Source organism: Vicugna pacos, chromosome 10 (assembly GCF_048564905.1).
Source record: "Vicugna pacos chromosome 10, VicPac4, whole genome shotgun sequence".
NCBI classification, from domain to species: Eukaryota; Metazoa; Chordata; class Mammalia; order Artiodactyla; family Camelidae; genus Vicugna; species Vicugna pacos.
The window spans coordinates 38621838-38637308 of NC_132996.1; the positions used below are offsets into that span (position 1 = coordinate 38621838).

At 33.6% G+C, this 15471-nt stretch overlaps 1 protein-coding gene across 11 annotated transcripts in view; it reads right to left on the reverse strand.

Moving 5' to 3' along the window:
* The window catches only part of SOX6 (SRY-box transcription factor 6), a 626002-nt gene that overhangs the window by 436217 nt on the left and 174314 nt on the right, over window positions 1-15471 (reverse strand). For 9 of the 11 annotated variants that reach the window (XM_072969571.1, XM_072969578.1, XM_072969580.1 and 6 more), the window contains one exon: window positions 14435-14516. The exons of the other annotated variants lie outside the window; for them this stretch is intronic. The gene's annotated coding sequence lies outside the window, so the exon portion shown is untranslated. The remainder of the gene's footprint in view (window positions 1-14434; window positions 14517-15471) is intronic. 11 annotated transcript variants of the gene reach the window in all.

Here is a 15471-nt window from a genome sequence, read left to right on the forward strand (position 1 = left end):
GGACCATTTTAAGGAAAGGTGACTAGCAATTTTTTCATCATTCCAAACTACTTTCATATCACATCACACTCTGCACAACTTCATCATTTTAACAGCTTAATATCTCATTTGCTATAGTAAAGGCACTAAAATATATACCATGAAGATTCCTTAAAAATGGGTAATTTCCTAAAAAATGCCCATCTTACTAAAATTAATTAGCCAAAATTGAACATTTTTCAGGTTATATCAGAAAATAACCAACTGCACCACCAAAAACTTTTTTTTTAACCTAATCCCTTGCCCCTTCCTTTCTGCCCCACATGTGGCAATGATACTGAATTCTTACAATTCTTAAAATATACCAGGCTGTTACAATGTCTAGGTGCTTTTACAAATGCTATACCCTCATCTTAGAGCATTCTTTCCATCTCCACATCCCATCTAAGTAACTCCCTTTTCATGCCTTTAAGAAACAGCTCAAATGTTGACCTAATCAATAAAGCCTTCCCCAAACTCTCTTTGGCAAATTTCAAATTTTTGTGTATCTTATTTCATTTATATCTCAATTCTAAGTCTAACATGTTATTATAATTTCTCTCTTTACCTGTCTCTCTATTAGATGTTTAAGCTACTTAAAGGCTGGCTTTAGTGTGCTATTCACATTTAAATCTCAAACATATCTATCTGGCACATATTAAGCCATCAGTAAATGTCTATTGATTAAAAAAGAATAAATAAATGAACATGCATATATTTATTTCCACATTTCATTTCAATAATATTTATTGATTGTTATATATCAACCACAGTGCTAGATGCTTGATGGAATCTTCACAATTTTTTAAGTAAAAAAAAAAAAAGGAAAACATAGTTCAACTATATTTTCTAAAAATTTAATCTCATTTATCTTTTTGGTATTTTGTTTAAAGACTGGTAATTATTTTCTAATGAAATTTGGAGTGGGACAGTGTCATTTTAGACCCTTTGCATCAAAAGATCCCTTCCCAGGAGTCAAATTAAATGAATATGTTAAAAATAGTTTATGCCTGTGGTTCTACCTCTGCACCCTTATCTAGTCAATACACATGAAAGGAAATTAGAATGTTTCCTCACTTGAGCAAAAGAAAGCAGCTTGTCTTTTCTAAGATAGCTTGTTATAAAGTCAAACTAATTACAGGGCCATTTCCTCTTTTAGATGTATTATTTCCAATAATTCACTGTGGAGGTGAGGCAAACGGTAATGGTTCACGTCCCATGATTTGCATTTCTCACTGTATCTTTATCTCACTTATTTTTCATTTCAGCCTATTATAATGACAAGGATAAGTTGGCATTTTCTTCAAGTGTTGTCCTTTAAATACAAATCTGTGGCAATTTTGCTTTTCTAATGGGGTTGTTTCCTGATTCCAAACTTAGTTTATCTAAATGTAATTGCTACCTCAGAGTTCTTGTAAGAATTAAATGAGATAACATATGTAGGTACTCAATAAATGTTACTTCTCTTTGGTTCCTCTTCCTCTGAAACACAAATGACCCAGGGAATATGTCCTAAAGCAGATTATTGTTAGGGAACCATGTTGACACTGTGTGCACAATTGGCTTCCACTCTGTAGATATTTAAGACGTTAAAAATAGTAAAAAGTGATGTATCTATCTTTGTTAGAAATAGTTGAATGACAAACTGTGAAATTAAAAGTGATAAAGAGTGGAGATGAGGTCTGCCTAAGCAGAAGTGTAGATTGCTGGTCATGTTTCCATTTTCACTACACCAATTTCTCCTTGTGACCAAGGAGACTGACCAGAGTTAGATTCTGAATCTATGCCCAAAGCATAGAATAAAACAAAGTTAACTTTCACATAGGAATCAAATTCATATTTTCCCTATCAGAAAAATTCATTGATTTTAGTTAACTTAAGGGCTATTAAAACCAGTGGTGCTTTAGGGAGGCAATATCTTGATAGCATTATGTGATCCTAAGATCCAGAAAAATCCTAAATCAAGAATAAAATCTGATTAAGTGGAACCTAATTAAACTTATAAGCTATCATACAGCAAAGGAAACCATAAACAAAACAAAAAAAAACCTATGGAATGAGAAAATATTTGCAAGTGATGTGACTGACAAGGGCTTAATTTCTAGATATACAAACAGCTCTACAACTTAATTAACAAAAACAAACAACCCAATCCAAAAATTGGCAGAAGAACTAAACAAGCAGTTCTTCAATGAAAACATACAAATGGCCTATAGGCACATGAAAAAAATGTTCAATATTGCTAATTATCAGACACATACAAATCAAAATTACAATGAGGTATCACCTCAAACAAGTTAGAATGGCCATGATTTTAAAAGTCCACAAATGATAAATCCTAGAGAGGGTATAGAGAAAAGCGAACCCTCCTACATTGTTGGTGGGAATGTAGTTTGGTTCAGCCATTATGGAAAACAGTATGGAGATTCCTTAAAAAACTAAAAATAGACTTACCATATGATCCAGCAATCCCACTCCTGGGTATGTAACTGGAGGGAACTCTAATTCAAAAAGATAGATGTACCCCAATGTTCACTGCAGCACGATTTACAACAGCCAAGACATGGAAACAACCTAAATGTCCATCAACAGATGACTGGATAAAGACGTTGTGGTATATTTATATAATGGAATACTACTCAGCCATAAAAAGAATAGTCATTTACAGCAATATTGGTGGACCTGGAGATCATCATTATAAGTGAGGTAAGCCAGAAAGAGAAAGAAAAATATCATATGATACCATTTTTATGTGGATCTAAAAAAAAAAAGACACAAATGAACTTATTTACAAAAAAGAAACAGACTCATTGACATATAAAACAAACTTATGGTTAACAGGAAAAAAGGAGTTGGGAAAGGATAAATTGGGAGTTTGAGATTTGCATATACTAACTACTATATATAAAATAGATAAACACATTTCTACTGTGTAGCACAGAGAACTATATTCAATTTGTTGTAGTAACCTATAATGAAAAGATTATGAAAAAGAATATATGCATGTATATATATGACTGAAACATTATGCTGTACACTAGAAATTGACACAACATTGTAAACTGACTATACTTCAATTTTAAAAAGAAGGAAACAAAAAGAATAGAATCCAATGTATAAGCTTGGATTCTATCTAAAGATTCACATTAAAATATATAAACAAGACAATGCCAGAATAACATAGATCCATTACTTTACACTTAATAAATCAGGGAAAATGTAACATACAATCCACCAACTCTAAAAATTATTTGCCAGCTAATAGTGAATTGTTGCTCTCCTTTATCTCCAGTCTTATCTAAAATGCATATGCTTTATTTTTTGTTCAGCCTCTCACTCTACTAACACACTCAAAATTGCCCCATTATTTGTATATTTGTGTATTTGCCCAACATGGTTGCAGCCAGAATCTGTGAGTGTTTATGCATCCATGTTCATAAACCAAATCTGTCTATTCACAGAAGTATTTAGGAGTTTCATCAGCATCTTCCAATCATGTACCTATTACTGATCATGTTCTTATTACATTCTACCATCACTGAAAGTACTCTTTCTTAAATTCCTCTGGACTTCAAAGTATGTTTTTTGTTGTAGTACCTTTGAATCCAAGTTCATCTTATTCCACCTTGTCTGAGTACCCTTGAGGAGGCTGGTTTTAGAATCCTGACCTTGAGTTCAATGAGCCTTAGATCTAGCACACCTGCCTGCTTTCAAATTCACCTCTGGGGTAGCATCACATAGCAATTACATATTGAACAAGTCCATCTCCTTGTATAAAAGTGTGTCTACAAAGGTTCATTTATAGTTAGTGTGGCAGAAGTACCTGGATCAATGCCAATTTTTAGTTTGGACTCTTTGGTTTTCTCATTAATGGTCATAAAATGACCATAGGCACATCTTACTCCCAAGAAGATACAAAGTAGAAAGCAATGTTTCAACATTTTCCAAAAATAGGACAATAGATTTCTTCTGAAAGTGTATGTCTGGGTTATGGGAGAGAGAGAGATGCAAGAAGGTAGAAAGGATGTTATTTTTCTAGATCATCATTTTAATAAACAGAAACAAGATCCATTTTCACCTTACTTAGAAGATTCAAGAATCATCTTTCCAGTACAAGAATGAACGTGATAATGGAGATTATAAGGACTGTAAGAATGAAAAAATGAAAGGAGGGGCAGAGGAGATAAGGTAGAGAGGAGATTAGCAGAGAGAGAGAAAAGGGGACAAGAGGAAAGTCACAGGAGGAGAAGAGAAGGGAAACAGGGAAGAGAAAGAGACAGAGAAAGGAGGGAAGAGAGAAACTGTCTAGTATTAAACCTAGGAATGTGGCAGTGGGTGGGACGGGGAAAAAAGAGGTTATAAAAGCCAACTGTACCCATTATTTTCTTTCTAAAATACTTACCACTTTACAGAGAGATTGAAAAAATGAGGTAAGTGAATTACCTTCACAAAAACTTACTCTTGTTTGACTTAATTAGTTTCATGGAGCCGACAGCCCCACACCTTGCTTAAGAATTTCAGTGGTCATATTTCTGCATAGTCAAAGTGATCCCAAACAATTTCTCCAATGTATTACACATATAAACAAGTTTTTCTTGAAAACCAGTCACGATGGTCATTTTTTCCTCCGTTTTTCTCTTCAACAAACATAGTTATTATAGAAAACGAAAGGAAAATTCCACTCTTCATTCATGTTTGAGTTCCTCTGACTTGCTAAAATATCCCAGCCTGTAGCATGAGATGTAATTCCATGTATATGTATTTCTTTTTTCCTTAAAAAGAAGACTTTTACAAGATTCAATTATACAAGATTTAAAGAGAGCAGCAAGTTTTTCTACTCATGGCTCTGGAGAGGCTTTTTTTGTTTTCTTTCTCCTATCCTTTCTTTTTCTATTTTTCTTTACAGAATGAAAATTATTTTATTTCAAGGAGTTTATATTCAAGAAGTTTCAATTCACATTATTAAAAATATGTGGCAATCATCATCACAAGTCTGTTTTTCTTTACTTTATGATATATACTCTTCACAAAAGCACTTAACTTTTTTTGAGCTAAAATTAAGACGTTATTAGAGTTGAGAGAAAAAGTATGGTCATGGAGTAAAACAATCATGATTTTTAATTTGGCCACTATCATTTTAGTATGTTATTCAGGAAAGCTGATATACCACTCTGAGCCTCAATTTCATCAACTATAAAAATGGGTGTAATAACAATTTCTACCTCACAGGATAATCGTGAGGATTAAATAGTAAAATTCTCGAGTCAAGTATATATAAAGCATTTAACACAACATTTGGCACAATTAAGCACTCAATACATGCTGTTATTAACAGATTATATATGCAACTAGTGGAGTACAAAATGTATCTTTCTAATAATAAACAGGCAGCAGAATTAGTATCCATTCACTTCAACAATGAGTGAAGGAGACTCATTGTTTAAAACCAACAATATACCTGTTCATGAACTATACTTCAATTTTTTAAAAATGGTAAACCAAAAAATATGAAGATCAAGACTTTTTTAGGAAGTGCCTGCTTTAATGAAATATTTTTCAAACTATGGGTTGACTGAGTGATAAAATTAATTTTCTGAGTGCCAGCCAGCATTTTTTATTAAAAAGGAAAGGAGAGAAGGGAATGGAGGAGAGAGGAAGCAACAGAAGAGGAAAGGACAGGGAAGAAAAGAGAAAATAAAATACATTGCACATAGTAAGTATAAGTATTTTTCGTGAAAACTTTTTATTTCAGTTATATTAGATTGCATACTGGGTCAGATTAGAAATTCGTTTCCTACTCTGAGTCACAACCAAAAATATTTGAAAGCCTCCTGACTTAATGGAAACTAGAACATGTGAATCCATAAGCGTTTGTCTAATGGGGAAAGAGCCAACCAACCACCTTGCTCCTTCAACAGTTTCTCTAATTCATGCAGTGTAGCAATTGAAGCTATCTAGTGCCCTTTGGGATATCTTTTGATATCTTCTTATTTGAAATACTACAACACAGAAGTAGCCACCTATCAGAGTTTACCCAAGGACAACAGAGAGAGATTAGATGGCTTCTGAATAACTATTCTAGCTCTAGAATCATGAAGCAAGCAGTGACGTAAAATGAAGAAAAGTTAATAAAAGTAAAAGATTTGAGGTATTTTTCACATTCAACAAATTCAGGCACTTACAAATAAAAGACTGAGAAAATGATTCTTCTCCTAAAAATCCGATGGATTTGTGGAATAACCGGACAGCAAAGTGCCACCCAGTATGCTTTAACTTAAAGAAACTCAGTTATATTTATCTATCCTTTTGCAAGGTACATAGGGTATGTGTGGAAGTTGGGGTGGCAGCGGTGGAGAGAAGTGTTCAAGTGGAAGGTGCATATAACTGGTTACGTTCACTTCAGTCTTATTTCAAACCAAACCAGTATGGTGGTCAGCTGTCAGCCAAAGAGAACAGGGGCAGGAACAGAGCCAATCAAGCTGTGTTAAGTAACCCAGTCATTCCATAGAAATCTGTACAGCTCTTGTTCCCTGGCAGTACAGCTGGCAACAGCACAGCAGTAATTTGAGGGGTTTTCTATAGGGTGCTTATGAGTTTGATTTCACTGTTGGCTTCTTGCCATTGCAACTTATACACTGGGTAGCTCTGTTTGTGAGTTACTCAACTATGTGCTTAGATGATAAAGAATCAGATTTTTCACTTGGTAGGCATGAAGTCAGCTGAGTTTTCACTTTGCCAAATGCTTCTTTTTTATTTTTTTTCAAACTCCCCAGGTTAAGAAAAATACATGGTTCGTATTGCCAAGCACTTTTCCCCTACACTTTGAGCCATGTATTTCTTTGGGAAACTAAATTCTTTCTATTTTACCCATAATTCATCAAACTGTTTTCTCTGACAGCTTAAATCTTTAGAGCCTTTTAAAATACCACTTCTCTCATTTTCTCCCCACTACTCTCCTTTTTTCATACTTTCCCTTTGGCAATCAAAAAAAAATACATAATTTGCCAGATTTGAAGTAAAAAGGATGAATAGAATTCAACTGCTCAAGTTCAAGATGATGTTTTACATGTGACCAAATAAACTTTCCATTACCTATCTGCACTTTCATATGACTTTCTTCAGATACTCTTAAAGAACATAATGTAGTTAGACAGTAATGTTATGTAAATAGTTTCCAGTGTATGGGAAATTCAGGTTTTGCTTTTTGGAACTTTCTGTAATTTCTTTTTCCGAGTATTTTTGATCTGCGGTTGGTTGAATCCACAGATGCAGAACACTCGGATATGGAGAACCAACAGTATTTAACCTTGAGTCAAACTTAGCTGTTTCTTACATGCATATAGCATCTCATCTTATATGAGACCTTATCAATAAAACATTACAAAACTGTTCTGATATTAGAATCTGAACTACTATTACCAGTGCTACCATTTAAAAGCCAAAATTATGGGAGTGGGTGGGGGAATAAGAAGAAGGTATACAATGAAAATACTTGGAATACACTGTAAAGCATGGTGAATGAGCATAAGTACTGATCTTCTCCACACTTTTGGCTCATCAGTGTAAAATCAGAAAGTGCTCCTTTTTCACCCTCAAAACATATAAACCTCCAATGAGAAGTCTTTCGTGTAAACAGACATACATCTCCATACCAAGGCCACCAGGGTCATCCATTCCCTCCTACTTCAGCCAGGATACCCAGTTACTCTCTTTCTGTAACTAGGGACATCAGGAAGTCTTCCCAAATTCAGTTTCAATGAGTGTTTCATTTTCACTACTGTTCACTGGTAGAGTGGAAGTAGGAAAAGTCAAATCCAACCATCAGAAATTTGTCAAAAGAATGCTATTAAAGTTAGATTTCAACATGAGATTTCATATCAAAACCACTTAACAGATAGTAGTTAGCTACTTGGTACTCTCAATATTATAATTCAGCCATATAATAAGGTAAAAGGGTTTCAACAGGTTGCTCAAGGAATCAAATCACCATCTGTAACATGTTTTCTGTAAGAAAATCCATTCCAAATTTCAAGCAACAAACTTTCAGAAATTTACCCATTAGTAATTTGGAAATTGCCTACAAATACATCCCTGTGAATACTTCAGAGAAGTCTTTTTATGATATAGATTTAAAAATACTAAAAAAAAAAAGACAACTGACTATTAGCCTTTATTAAGTAGGTCATATGCTTTACAAAAGGGGAAGCACAAATTTTAAAAAGCAAGAATTCAATGTGAAAGCTATAAATTATGTCCTTATTTACTATATATGAAGTCTGGGATTTCCAAATAGAGTACTTGGAAGTATTTGTGAAAAAATGATTATTTGTGGCTGTAACACATTGTTAATATGATGACAACAAGAGTTATAATCAAGCCAATACTATGAGTTATGAGTAATGGGGAAAATATAGACAGTTTCTAAACCTACATATATTATTATCTTCTCCTGAATATAAGTGATTCAGATGTTGCCTAAAAAAAATACACAAGGTTTCTAAGGTGAGGGCACTAGGAAAGTTAACACAACTACAAGTCAACTCACTGTCGTGAAAATTTGACAGAAGTAACTAACAGCACACTTAATTATCTGTATGACTCAGTATTTTGTTTTCCTGTATGAGCAAGGCTGTGTGGATCCATAAAAATGTTACCTGGGCAAAGCTTTGAACATCTAGCATCAGAACTTCGTAAAAAGCCACCATATGTGCTATACTGATATGTGTATAGTAATGCGTAAGTGATCTTCTAATATAAGCCAGTTTCAAACGATTAAGAAAAACTAGCCTGCTCTAGAAAGGCAAACAGCATTCACAAAGCCTGGATTCAAAACAAAGATGGATGGGCAAAAATCATTTAAGTGTTTATAGGAAATAACATATGGACCTTTTGGTACAAATGAGAACATAATTTCATTTGTTTAAGAAACTTGGGGTTGGGGAGAGGGAAATATTAGGCCTCCTCTTGAGGTAGCACAAAGCACAACTAAATATATCATTGCTCTCCCATTTATAACATAAATCAGATATTGAGACTTGTAGTATGAAGTCAGAAGTATTGCCTGCAACCAACTGCTCTGTGACATTCTCATCCAACTCCTGAGCCTGAAGTCCCACAACAGCTGAAGACTCTGATAACACCAAACCTTCCCCCTGAGCACACTGCTAGTGGACACCACATTGCACATGCTCCTCACTCATTCTTTACACCCCTCTCTACCATCAGTGATCACTTTATTTACCAGCATGCTGTCCTTCAGCCATAGAAGATATGTTTTAAAATTGGAGCTCTGCTAACAATTTCTGTCAGTTCAGCTGGGAATGGAAGGTTCACTTATTAGGTTGTATCCATTGGAGTAGTTCATCATTCCGGGTAATCTAAACAATTCTAAATTTCTAAACAATTGCATTCTAAACAATTGTAAAGTCTCCACTGAAGAAGCATGTTTGAGTGGTATGCCCTCTTTTTGTGACTGGGCAAAACTATCAGTATATGTGCATTTTGAGTAAAGTTGTGTGTGTGTGTGTGTGTGTGTGTGTATGCATAGTACATATTCAAACATCTGAGAGTATAAGATTATATAGGAATGAGAAAAATATTCTTACCAAGAGAGTTAAATTAAAATGAAATGTTGTTTATCAAGAACAATTCTGAAGAAGGCCCCAGTGTTTGACGTTTTCATCAGTGGTTCTAAGAAAACAATGTATAGTGCTTTAAGTGAAATAAGGGTAAATGGCATTTCATTGCGATGTGTTGCTGTGGTCTATATGACTCAAACTGTACAAATGAGATTTTCTGGGATTTTGTCTTCCCTTAGAAAGGAAAACAGGAAGAAGAATTTTTTCATAGTGATGAGGCATAGGGCAAGAAATGGACATATAAATAACTGTTAGCTCAGTGTAAAGGATCCCTGAAGAAAAGAGAAGAAACCCAGGAGATGTGCACGTCAAATAAAAATGGAGAATATGGCTCTATTTCAGCTCAAACCAATATTCCTTTTTCAGGAATCATCCCCTCTGGCTCACTGCTGACAATCCACATATAGCGTATGAGTGAGATACATTCATGAGTAAGATGAACAGGGATGTTCCACAGCAGGTAAATAAATTTGTTTCCACTGAGATAATTATTCTTACCGTGTGTCACTGCTCTCATGACATAAACAGGACAGGTGATGACATCCTATAAAATGCAATTTTTATTCCTATACTCCTGACATCAAGATAAATAACTCATTCAGCCCTCAGGAATTTTTTTTTTTTTTGCTCTAAAGCTATGAGTGAGTTTTTGTTTGTTCTTGCTTCTTGCCTTTTAGAAAAGTGCTATCATCATCTGTGCAATACTGTTGAGAGGATACGGGGGAAAATGGGACTGTCATTATTTTAGACTACCTGGTCCTTTATAAGGATTACATATGTTATTATGTGAGATAGCTGAATATAGCTATTTTACTTGGATTTTTAAGGTTAACATCTGCATCATATAATCTCTATGCAATACCTATATCCTCAAATCAAAGCCTTCTCCCAAACCTCATGTCTTTTCAGACCTAACCTAGGCAAGAAACAAGGAATCACAAGCCTTTGTACCAACAAATAATTTTTCCAACTATAATTCATTAGTACCTTATTCCAAAAGCATATGAATACTTACAAGATGGTTAATCCTCATTAAAAACTAAGATTACATGACATAATTACATGTAAATAAGAAAAATGAATTAAACTCTTACCCTTTCCTATGTCGGGCACTAGTTGTGAATCATATATACAATTAGAGTTACATTGCTAAGCTAAAAATATTGGTAAAGATCTAAAAATGACAAACAGTGCCTTTTAAATTAATGTCTTATTAGTTGAGTGAAGTACACTGACAAAGAATAATTTATGCTTATTCAAACTGCACTCGACATCTTCAGGTGTTTCCAAATGAGCTCACAGAAGAGTGATTAAATGCATCTGATAACAAGCCACACATTGCTGAAATTACTTACCGCCTCATTTTATGATTAATTAAACATGTAGATTAAAGTTGCAAAAGAATTTAGATTAATGAGCAAGTTAAGTCTTGCTGATATAAGTGAATTGGGAATTGGATGCTCTGTGGAACTTTATAAACATGCATTTTATAATGAATAAGACAAGGCTACATGCAGAATCATGGCCACCAGGGCCTTTTGACGATGCAGTCTTTTTTAACATGGTTTGACAGCTTTCAAATAACATTCTTCTATAGGCTTTAAACTTTGTGCTTTGCTGTAAAATACAAGACTACATAACTCATGTACCAGGAGTGCAATTATTTCCGAGCTCTCCAAGGTAATGACCCCCTGTAGTAGCAGCTGTTCAGAAAAAATTACAAGTTCAATTGTTATTTTAATCAGAGATAGTTTTGTAGTTAAAAACAGCTATACAACTTGTAAAATTACATGACACCTCATCAGCACCTTCTCTTCAACACTCCTTCCTCCTCAAAAGTAAAAGTATCCCCCCAAAAGTCATAGCTTTCTAGAGGAGTTATTAGCAAGGTAAGGTGCTCCGTCATTCATAAAATATTCAAAGCCATTTATTAGTGACGTTTCTGTGCTAGGAAAGGTAATGTTTAAATTTATGACAACCCTTATCAGCTCCAAGATTGTGTCAAAATATCTGCTGGGGTTTGCTGAGTATCCGATTTTTCTCTTTTAAGATCAGCTTTACCTAATCTGAGTAGTTTAGACTGTGTCAAAAGGCAAGTTGGACTTTATGATTTTGCAGGGCAAGAGAAATTCACGTTGTTCACAGAGATGTAATACATTCTCCTTTGCAGGGGATATAGAAGTGGCAAGAAATTCAGCCAAAGTTACTAGCTTTGGGTTTAAAGCCTACTTTATTTTTATTACTAAGCTTGTAGCACTTATAACTACCAGAGAATAATGAAGACACTCCTACAAATTCTTTGAATGGATCTAATCTTCCATCTAAAATAAACCTCTGATTATTTTCTTCTTATTTTCAGACCTTATGTGTGATACATTTTTTAGCAAGAGTGAGATTTTCATGTTAACTTTTTTCCTTTTAATTCAGATTTTTTTTAATACTCTAAAGACTTACCAAGAAAACTATGGAAATTTTTACAAAGATCAAAAGGAGCTGCTTTCATGACACAGGTGGAAAATTAACATCATTAAACCTACATGTTTATCAAGTGGACATAATGTTCCATTTGAAGATTTATGTGAATGAAAATACAATATTGAGACATAAGTCTGACTATACTAAAATTTATTAAAAGCTTATAAGCAACCAAAACAAATAGTCTCTATTTGATTTGTTTACTTCCTTTCAGTTTTAAGTCAATGCCTTTTACCAAGTAATGTAAACCACATTTTATCACCACAAAAAAGTTATTTTCTTAAAATTTATAAGCTTTTTCCCCTTGTAGTACAGCTTGAACATAATAGAATTTCTAGGTAGAAATATGGACCCAAGTACTTCAAGGACCAAATATTATACTTTTTCTTCAGATAAAAATTCAAATTCATTTATACTCTTTAAAATAGGAAATCCGACAACACAGTGGTTATATCATACCAAAACAAGCTAAGTTAGAGATCTAAAAATAATTCTTTTGTGATCATAAGATGTATTTGGGTATGTGCCAGAAGGACATAGATTATTCAGATAGCTCAGCAAGCCACCAAATTTTAGGGAGCAAGATCTTTCCACTCTAGTCATTGCCATATTATTTCTAGGCCCCACAAATTATGAGATGTGTCATAGATTTACTAATAATCTAATAAAATTGTGTCATTCCTATGGCATTTTAATATAAGAAGATACATTTATTTCCTCATGAATGTAATTTTGATAAAATAACTTTGTCCTATACTGACTATACTTAGCTATTATAAGTACTTATTATTAGCATGTTTTAAATTTTACGATAAATATACAGTTTACTTGCATAGATTACATAAAGTTATTGGTTATTTAAAGTTAAAAGTATATGTTTAGCTGAAATAACAAAATAGGTACTTCACTCTGAAATTATGAAAAAATGGGCAATTTAAAATATCAAAAATCAGCCATGATGCAATATAAAAATTCTTAAGCATTATTTCATTAAATCAAGATGGCAATTTATTATAACACATTTTCTTTTTTACTTCAGAAGAAGATATAGTCATGTGGGCTATGAATCTTGCATTTCTAAGAAGCAATCTTCTCTATTTCACCTATAGTTTGAAAAAAAGTATAAAATACTCACCAGAAACCAAAATTAGAAGACTAAACTCATTTTCACATGTGATTGGGCCCAGATTTGTCAAGATGAACTATGAATGCCTTAATATCCATAATACTGCCAAATGCTGAACTATTAATATTATTAATATTGTTGTTGTAAGATTCATCAAAACTCAGCCTCTCAACATGTTTACAAGCATCCTGGAGGCAACATGTCTCAAACTAAAAATAAGGTGACTCTCAACCAAGCAAACTGTCATCAAGGCCAGACTAAGGTTCATAAACGCAAAGAACCAGTTTATAATGAAAATAGCAAATGAAGTCAGATGCCACCACATGCCAGATCCTTGCCAACTCAGCACCCAGCAGTTGAGATCCAGGCAGATGAGTATAGGTGGTTATTCACTTGGCAGGATCAGCAGCATTATGCACTATACGTATGAGCTGTATGTATCAACGGAAGTATTCAACAACCAAAAACAATGCTGAAAATTGGCTCCAAAACTACTATGGCTTATCAATTTTTATTCTATTAACTGTGCAAATTCTTTAGTTCTTTTAACCAAGCACAGAGTTAGTTAACTGGAAGAGTCCTGAATTTTCCCTTGAGGGAAAAAATAAAATATTATATGGCATTAGTTATACTTGAATCCCTTTTAAAATCCCCATACATCCAAAATATTTTGTGAGTAAGTGCACATTAACAATGTTTTTTTATAAGCCAATTGGAGATTTAAAGTATAATTATTTTTTTAAGTCAAAGGTTTCTAAACTTGATTCTGTACCTTATATTATATGAATTCTATGATGGGAAATTGAAATTGAAACTAATTTTATTTGTAAAATAAATAACTTAAAAGAATACAAGTGGTTTCAGAACTCGGAAAATTTTAGGATTTCGGATACTCATCTTTCCATTTTTTTATTCAGTAGATATGCTCCCTATAAATAGAAACATTCCTGAAAAATATTGAATTGTAGTAGTAAAATTGTTTCATTTGTATGTAAAATTTAGCCAATAATCCCAATAGTTACAAACACAAGTTAAAACTAGAAGATGTAAAGAAATTGGGTGTTAAAATTACCTAGGTCTTAGTATTGGACCACAAAAATGCAATGCAATCCTCATTTGCCATGGAAATAGGAAATAAATGGGAACATTAGTTACACTCACAAATTATATATTATACCTGGGCTCTTATACAAAGTGATGAGGGGTCACAAAGTCCTTCTTGAAGCATTTTTCTTTCCTCATCGGAAGATATAGAATGTCTAAAAAGAAGAAACTAATAGTTATCGGACCCACTATCTGCCAGAAATAAAATAAATTTTCTCTATGCATCATATAATCTTTCCAACAACCACACCCATTTTACAGATGAGAGAATTGAATCTCAGAAAGGCTAAGTAATTTGTCCAGAATTACACCAAATGGCAGAGATAAGAGTGAAGCCCTAGTAATCTCAGCTCCAAGGTCCATTTGATGTTACATTATACTTATTTACAGCCTATACTATTCTTTGGTTTTATGCTATTCTCCATTACCTAGAATTTCTTTCTGCTTCTTCTCAGTTAATCCATCCCCTCTCCTCCTTCTAAGTTTCACCTACTCCAAAAAGTATATTATTTTCTCTCAGCACTTTGTTTAAAAGCCTCTATTACAATTCAAGTTACACTGATTCACACAATATATATTTATGTAATGTCACCAATGTTACCATCTATATTATAGCAAGGTGCTGAAGGTATCACAAAATCGTTCCATTGACACACTACAGTATGTCTCTCTCATTGTCCATGCTATATTCCTCTATCCTCTCTCACCGTCACAGTAACTTTAGTAGTAGTAGTAGTAGCAGCAGCAGTAATATTTACTAGTATCATCATTATCATTATTATATATTACTAACCTCAACCAACCACCTTCTGCTCCCATGTTGCTCTCTGGAATCCCCAAATCTTACCCCCTCTCCCCTTCATGCTACTCAAATGTTATCATACTATTAAACTATCTCTCTTTCCTTCCTAATCAAAAATTCTACTCCTGAGTATTTCATAAAAGGTGTAAGACACTCTTGATTATTCATTTATGCAATGAACACCTAAGCATTTACCAGATGCCAAAAACTAAGGATAGATAAACAAGATAGATCTTATTTGTCTAAGGGCTTACAATCTACCACAAACAGCAAACACATAAACCAAAATTTATAATGTAGATGTGTGT